The sequence below is a fragment of the Lampris incognitus genome, chromosome 2 (genome assembly GCF_029633865.1).
Source record: "Lampris incognitus isolate fLamInc1 chromosome 2, fLamInc1.hap2, whole genome shotgun sequence".
Taxonomy (NCBI): domain Eukaryota; kingdom Metazoa; phylum Chordata; class Actinopteri; order Lampriformes; family Lampridae; genus Lampris; species Lampris incognitus.
In genome coordinates this window covers 42,929,447-42,937,875 of record NC_079212.1, presented here as the reverse complement: position 1 = coordinate 42,937,875, position 8,429 = coordinate 42,929,447, and the positions used below count along the sequence as shown (strand labels likewise).

General features: G+C 45.2%; 1 protein-coding gene across 1 annotated transcript in view; it reads left to right on the top strand.

Moving 5' to 3' along the window:
* Positions 1-715: 715 nt before the first annotated feature.
* The window catches only part of fam131c (family with sequence similarity 131 member C), a 35,243-nt gene continuing 27,529 nt past the window's right edge, over positions 716-8,429 (top strand). The window contains exon 1 of the mRNA XM_056275028.1: positions 716-946. The gene's annotated coding sequence lies outside the window, so the exon portion shown is untranslated. The remainder of the gene's footprint in view (positions 947-8,429) is intronic.

Sequence of the window (8,429 nt, the reverse complement as noted above, 5' to 3'; positions counted from 1 at the left end):
TTTATGTTGTAGCTTGTCTGACTACTTCATATACTGTTGGGTAGTTTTGTTTTTGTTTTTTTGGACCCCCCCCCTCCCTTTTTTCCCCTCCCCAATTATATCCGGCCAATTACCCCACTCTTCCGAGCCGTGCCGGTCGCTGCTCCACCCCTTCTGTGGATCCGGGGGAGGGCTGCAGACTAACACATGTCTCCTCCGATACATGTGGAGCTGCCAGCCGCTTCTTTTCACCTGACAGTGAGGAGTTTCACCAGGGGGACGTAGCGCCGTGGGAGGATCACGCTATCCCCCCCCCCCGCCCGAACAGGCGCCTCTACAGACCAGAGGAGGCGCTAGTGCAGGCGACCAGGACACATACCCACATCCGGCTTCCCACCTGCAGACACGGCCAACTGTGTCTGTAGGGACGCCCGACCAAGCCGGGGGTAACACGGGGATTCGAACAGGCGACCCCCGTGTTGGTAGACAACGGAATAGACCGCCACGCCACCCGGACGCCCCCTGTAGAGCGCCGGACGTCACGTGACTAGTTTTGTTTACACGGCCATGTTGGCAGGAAGAAGAGCGCGTACGGTGAGCAAAAACGAATGGCGCCAGCGTCGATTTCAAGCCGTCAGAGTTCACTGCGCACTTTAATTCCAGACACGCGGAACGCCATATTGCGAAACTTGACAGATTGAACATTACTGACCCCTATAAAGCCCCCCCCCGCGGGGGGGAGGGCTTTTCGCGAGTATTGAAACAGCCGGAGCGGGCAACGTTCCAGACCTGCAGTACCCAGACATCTGCAATCACCTGCTCAACCCTCCCTCGGCCTACTCTGGGGAGCGTTGGGAAGCCTACAAAAGCCGGAGGGGGGGGGTACAAATGGACGAAATCTGGATCCGTGACAACTATTCAGCTTTGGAGTCTACCGACTAAAAATGGCTTTCTCGTCGCTGGAAGGGTGAGTGTCCCTCCGTGTGAGTTACATTTAGCATGAGCAGTGTAATGTAACCGGTGTCATAACTTGTATGTAGCGTTAGCTAGTCTGTATCCTGGATTTACCAAGACTGAACTACGTCATCACTGCGTGAACGAATTTCGAAAGGCACCACCTCATACATTAAATCATGCCTTTATGATAAACATTTATCATAAAGCAGCAGTTACTGTAAAACGCTTTGTTCACTGTTGCTAATGTAAACTACTAATAAGACACGTTAGCCACTAGTTAACGGGTCTGACCCTTTAGCCGAGCGGTTAGTGATGTCGCCTTGTGGTGCAGTACACCCGTATCGAATCCCGCACCGGGCAAGATAATAACCGGTTACACTAAATTTCACGGTTTCAAAAAAAGCTTAGTTCTTTTGTCCCAGCCTTTGTTAGCCCCGCAAAATCCACGCCATAACGCATAGGTCCATCTTGCCTTGTAGTATAATAAAATTGTCGGAAACCGTAATAAACCCCTGTTAAATAAATATTATTGTAGCGAATTCGGGGGACAACTCAACCACAGGAACTGCCGCGGCCGGGAGGCGAACCCGTATCGCCCGCACCGCAGGAGATATCGCTAACCGCTAGACTTAAAGGGTCAGACACGCCAGCCAACGGCCAGCGTGTCTTCTTATCCATGCACGTTACACTAACCCCCTCCTTCGGGAAGCGCGTCCCCACGCTTAAGCATATCGGCTCCTTCACCCCTCAGGGCGCATACGCTTGCGATGGCTTTACGGTCCCTCCATCCCACTTCTGACACCAATGTAGCGAATTCGGGGGGCAGCTCGGCCGGACCGTCACAGCCGGGACGCGAATTCGGATTTCCCGCATCGCGGGCGACAACGTTAACCAGTCGACTATAGGGTCCGACCCGCCAGCCAGCGGCCAACGTGTCTTCTTATCCATGCACGTTACAATATATTAACGTTAGGAAGTGTTGTACTCTGCAGCTGATATGAAGTGGTCACTACACACGCGGAATCCGTTGCTCAGTTTTCTTCCGGTCGCTTCTAGCACGTTTTATGGCAGTAATCCATTTATGTCGTCTTTCGGGATCTTTGGGAATCCGATAAAATGCCCCCCCCCTTTTACTTGTCCGCGACTCTTCTGGCATCCCGGCGCACAACAGCTATCCACCATATTCACTGTATAAATACAGCAGGCGAAGAGACTTGCTGCTAGCTAGCAGTAATTTGCCCAGCAATAGGCCCACTTTCCTGCCAAAATGGCGGTGTTTCGATTTCGACTACTGCGTGACGTGAATTCAGGGGGCAGCCGGGAACCGCCGCCAGCCCAAGACCCCCTGGCCAGACTATACCCGGGGTTAAAGTGGGCTAGCCTGTTTTATACCCCGGGTATATTATGGACTAGTCCAGTTTATACCCCAGGGTATTATTTAGGGTAGGGTAGGCTATTTCATACCCTTCTAAGCCAGATTATACCCCCTCACTCAGATACACAAAATAATCAAGGATACAGTATTCAATTTTGATTTTATTTCACACGCTGAGGACACAACCTTATAAACTATCATACAACAGCTAGTGCCAACCATCTGGAGCTGTGATGAATCTTGAATAAAATGGAGGCTATACAATAAAATAAAAAGGCTATATTAGTGAATCATACTAATCAATAAAGGGTGCCAGAGCCCCTTTGTTCTCTCTCTTATGCTCTTGCCATTCTAACCTATGTTTGGACTGGGTACATACAGTTTCTTTTCTGTACCCTGCAAATACTCTGCTGTGAAACTTCTTGCAACTTGAAAGTCTGTGACAGTTAGTTGTACACTAAGGAAGAAACCATCTTCCAAGCATGAAAAACTTTGAACTCAAATAACTACAAGCTCTCATGACTCTGAACCAATCTCGACTGCTTGACATAACCACAGTGCTAAGTTCTGGTAACTATGAACTCCACCAAACGCTAACAAAGGTTCAAACAGTCTGAAAATAACCCGATTCCACTGCCCTCTAGCTTCAATGAGGACCCACCGGTGGGTGGCCCCTGCTTCCGAACCAAGTGTTCCAACGTCATCCATGTGTCTCTTCCATGCTCCCTGACCCAGCACAACGCACCCAAACTTAAGGTTGCTTTGCAAACTAATCAAGTGCAGACTTCGGTGAATCATGAGCTAACAAAACATATAGCTAAACACTGGTTATAATATTGGAAGTGCTCTGACACATTCTCAAGATAAAATGCATGATCTGTCAAGCTCTGGAGACTAAAGCTGGCAGTGGCAGGATATGTTAGCCACTGCATTGACTGGCCAACCTTGGTATATATTTTAACGTCACATCCCAACAAACTGGCTATGGCCATGACCTCGGCATTAGTCGCCCATACTCTATCTCGCGATATTCCAGAGGCAGTCACATAGTCATTAATGTTCTGGTTCAGGTAGTGTTGGAGCTTCATATTGATGTCAGTGTTCATGTGCTGCACGGCTCGATCTCAGAGGGTTCCATGGCTCTCCGCTGATCCCGTGAGTATATAATTGATTGATCGGAAGTAGCAAATACCATTGCCTTTGGTCTTGTATGTTTGTCTTGGCCATGATAGTTCAGAGGTTGGTCAAAGTGTAATGACTTTGTTGATGTCAGACCCAGCACTGCTGCGAGGTTCTTTCGAGCATTGTTGGAGAGTGGGCTGAACATCCTGGTCGAATTGCGTTTTATGATGACGTACTCCGTTGTGTCACTGATCTCGTCTAGCTCCTCCATTGGTCTCTTGGGTTGCTGGGGTGTCACAGGGGCGGTCAGGAATGGTTGGGTTCTCAAGGTCATGGGGAACATCTGATGATGATGTGGCATTTGTGTAGATCTTGAGGTTTTTGGCATGGTAGGTGCTACTTAGGATCTTGTTGGTTTTTACATTTTTTAGTTTGACACGGTCTTTGCTGAGTGACTCAGCAACAGTATATGGACCACTCCAGTGAGGCTCCAGCTTGGATCCCATCCTGTGGATACGTCGATTGTTTTTGATGTAAACTATCAACCCTTTAATAATCTCTTGTTGCTTTCATGGCGACGATCATAATTCTTCTTCTGACGAGACTGTGCATTGGTGATGTTGCTGGAGACTGTAGAACAGAGGTCTTTATGAATGGTGTGAAGTGTCTGCAGAACATCAGGGCTGGTTGAGTCTGGAAATGGTGCTTCATCACTCTCATCGGCAGACTTCAGGTCGATGGGCAGCTTGGCAGTGCGGCCGTACATCACTTCAAAGGGCGTGCACTTTGTTGAGGCATGGATAGATGTACGATAAGCAAAGAAAATGCCTGGAATGTACTGATCCCAATCATGGGCTTGGTCGCTGACGAGCTTTACTCAATGCAGCCTTGAGTGTCCTGCTGTCACGTTCCCTTTGGCCGTTTGACTGTGGGTGGTATGCAGAGGCTATTTGGTCAGTTATGGTGATGATGTACTTGTTACCACTTGTAGTTTCTTGAAGTGGGCCAATAATGTCAATCCCAACCAGACTCCACATCTTGGCAGGTACAGGTATGGGGGTTGAGTGACGGAGTTTCTTTGCTGACTTTGGGATTACTGACACAACACTTCGGACATGCCTTCACGTATTCTTGTACATTATTCTTCATGCCTCTCCAGTGATATCGCTGAGATATTTTACTGAAGGTTTTCTCTCTGCCAAAGTGCCCTCCTGTAGCTGGATTGTCATGACAGGACTTCAGAATGTTGGGCACACGGGTTTTGACAAGAGCCTCCTTGTCTCCATGGAAGAGAGTTCCACCGTCAGCACGAAATGGCTTTGCTGTTTGACGAAACTGAGACTTTGCATTCACATGCTTGGCAGGATCCGCGTCATAGATATGCTGAGGATACTTTCGGACAGAGCTGGTGTAGAAGTTCAAAATTTGGTTGTACAGGTTATCATCCATGATGGATTTTTGTTTGAAAAAAAATGAATAAAATTGAATAATACGCATGAAGGCACCCAAAACTTCACCTTTCCCCTTGTCCTTCCTTCCTACTTTATTTTCTTTCTTCTGTTTGTTATGCCTACAAAACATATTTTAGCATTGTAATTATTTAATTAGACATATAACAGTTACTGGGGCAAATTGTCACATGGCCATTCCTATCTATAGTCATTAAAAATATAAAATTAAAGTATTCACTGTAGCGCCACCTAGTTGTGCAATTCCATGAGTATTGAGGCGCATGATCAAGTGGAGGTGTACTACATACATTCATCCATCCATCCATTGTCTGAACCGTTTATCCTGCTCTCAGGGTCGCGGGGATACTGGTGCATATTCCAGCAGTCATTGGGCGGCAGGCGGGGAGACACCCTGGACAGGCCGCCAGGCCATCACAGCCCCCCCCCCCCCACACACACACACACACATTCATACCTAGGGACAATTTAGTAGGTCTGATTCTAACTTACATGTCTTTGGACTGTGGGAGGAAACCGGAGCCCTCGGAGGAAACTCATGCAGACACGGGGAGAACATGCAAACTCTGCTAACCACTGCACCACCGTGCTGCCCTACTACATACGTGTAAACTTTCAAATCTCTATCACCCTCCTAGCATATTAGCTTTTGGCTAACTAGCAACTGTTTTTAGCCCCTTTAGCTAAGCTAATACACATTTTAGCTTAAAAACATCAGAAATGACAGCAAAAACTTGCTTTTTAGCACATATATGTTCACTAGGAACCTTCCTAACCTTGATCTACCAATCTGAAGGACATTTGTATGCATTAACATAGGTTTATTGATAGATGATCAAGAGATAGAGAAAGAGAGAGAGAGATGTCTACTCGCCATGTTCCCTGAAGTTACTGCATGTCAAGAGCAAAACGACTTCAGAACATTGAGTTGCACATACAACTGTTAGAGTTTTGAAAAAGTGCCCTCTGTAACCCGGGGGGGGGGGTATAATCTGGACTAGAGGGGTATAGTTTGGCGGGGGGGGGGTGTTAATCTGGCCTGCTACACCAAGTCGACTGCGCTAACCAGTCAACTAAAGCATCCGACCCGTTAGCCAACCAGCTAGCGAGTCTACACATTCATGGTGGTTACAATATTTTTCTGCTGAGTAACTAGTAACTATAGCCATCAGATAAATATAGTGGACAAAAAAGTAAAACATTTCTCTCTGTAATGTAATGAAGCGAAAGTATAAAGTCTCACAAAACGGCAACAAAGTAGGGTAGACAGGGGCTTCCTGTCACATGGGTAAATTGTCACATTGTTAATATTTTCACCATCAGAGGACGCTACATAAAAGTCCAATACAAGTTTGTGCGTCTACTTGGTCTGATGCCATATCCTGTCTGGGAAAAGCAAAGCACACTGTTAACTGAGGTGAAGCGCTGATATACAATTTTTCACATTATAAAGTTAAAAAAAATTAAAATTTGCCATTTTTTTGTGATAATCTTCTAGTTAAAAATCTTCATAATTAAACATTTGTACTTGGTAGAGGAGAGAATAAAGTGTCTTGTTATACTTTTGCTAACGCCCTGCTTTAAGTTAACTTTAAGATATCGAAAACATTCACAAACTTGGCAGTTTGGGGCAACTTGTCTCAGTAATTTTGGTGTGAGTTATCACATGTGACAACTTGCTCCAAAATCACTGAGACAAGTTGCCAGTATACATAGACACAGGCACAGAGTCTGCTTATCAACTGTTGTTATATGTAATTTTGAATTTTGTGAATGTGTTTTTAAAGAAAGAAAGAAGGAAGGCAGGAAAGAAGGAAGGAAGGGAGAAGAGATCAGTGATCAGTGATATATATGTAGGAGTGAGGCCACGTAGGACTTTAAAACTAATTAGTAAAAGTTTCAAAACTGTACTTGATTACAGTACTTGAGTAAATGTACTTCGTTACTTTCCACCTCTGCCCCTCCCCAAACTCCTCCATTTCTTATTTTCATGACGTTCATAACTAAAAGATTTTGGATATCCTGGTCCAAGATTACACTGTGAATGCTGCCAAGAGTACGCCATGAAAATAAATGTGAAAATAAACTAAGCTTGCAAAGCTAAGTTATTTACTACTCTTACGACTTATAAGAAAAAAATATTCCATTTGCACTTCTCAATAATGGAAAAAGAGACCAGACAAAAACCCGCAAACATAAAAGAGACAGAGAAAAAAGTTAAAGTTTTTTTAAGTTAAAAGGTTTATTAATTGTTAAAATTAAAGCTGATGCTAGACACTCAACACATTTTAGGAGTGCCAGCAGCAGAGATTCAAATACTAATGGGTTCAATTATACCGATCAAGTAATTGTCCTTCCAGAGTTAAGTCAGTTCTTTTCTATTTGGTTTAGAAAGGGTCCCCAAATTCTAACAAACCTCCTAGGTGACACGGAGTTGTATCATATTCTCGCTCTGTTTGCATAATTGCAGTCTTTTCATCCAACCATTTTATTTAAGCACGGCGGTGCTTCAGATTTCCAGTCCCTGAGTACAATTCTCTTGGGATCTGGCCATAGTCTCTAAATAACCAAAGAGAGCAAGCCCTTAGTTAAACTGCACAACAACATCATAAACTTGAGAGAACCAGTGAAATATAAGTCAAGCCAAGAGTAAAATAGCAGAGGACGTGACCAAAAGGAATGTGCAAGAGACCCTTCTGCTGTTTCCCATCTGTTACGGGGGTGTTACTAATGGACAGAATGAGTTTTACTTTGTCTCGGGGTAACTAAGTCTATGCACAACCTTGTGATGAATGAGTTCATATCTGGCATATATGAAGCAATGATAGAGCCTCCCCCATGTTCCCTCAGATATTTCAGCGTTCAACTCATCGACCCAGGCCTCCCTGAAATGACTGGTAGATACAGAAGAGGGTGAATAATGATGCACATTGGGAGATTAAATGTTATGAATCCCGAGGGAGATGCAGGAAGTCATAGAATAAATCACTTAAAGGGTTAATATTATCATTTGGGGTCACTTTTGTCCCATTATGTCTACTTTGACGATTGGGGCAGCACGGTGGCCCAGTGGTTAGGGCTGTTGCCTCACAGCAAGAAGGTCCTGGGTTCGAACCCCAAGCCGTCCCAGGTCCTTTCTGTGTGGAGTTTGCATGTTTTCCCCGTGTCTGCGTGGGTTTCCTCTGGGTGCTCCGGTTTCCTCCCACCATCAAAAAGACGTGCATGTTAGGGGTAATACTCCTGTCTGTGCCCCTGAGCAAGGCAATGAAAAGAAGAACTGGAGTCGGTCCCTGGGTGCTGCAGCTGCCCGTTGCTCCTATACAATAGGATGGGTTAAATGCAGAGAATAAATTTCATTGTATCCAAAAAACAACTGTGCAATGTTAAAATAAAGTGGCTTTCTAAAAATAAAGTGGCTTTCTTCTAAGATAGTGAAGGCAATATGAGCGAGGGGGCCAAATTTTATTTCTTATCCGGTTAAGTGATGCAAAATTATTTTCGATGTACAAATCGACCCATTCCATCAG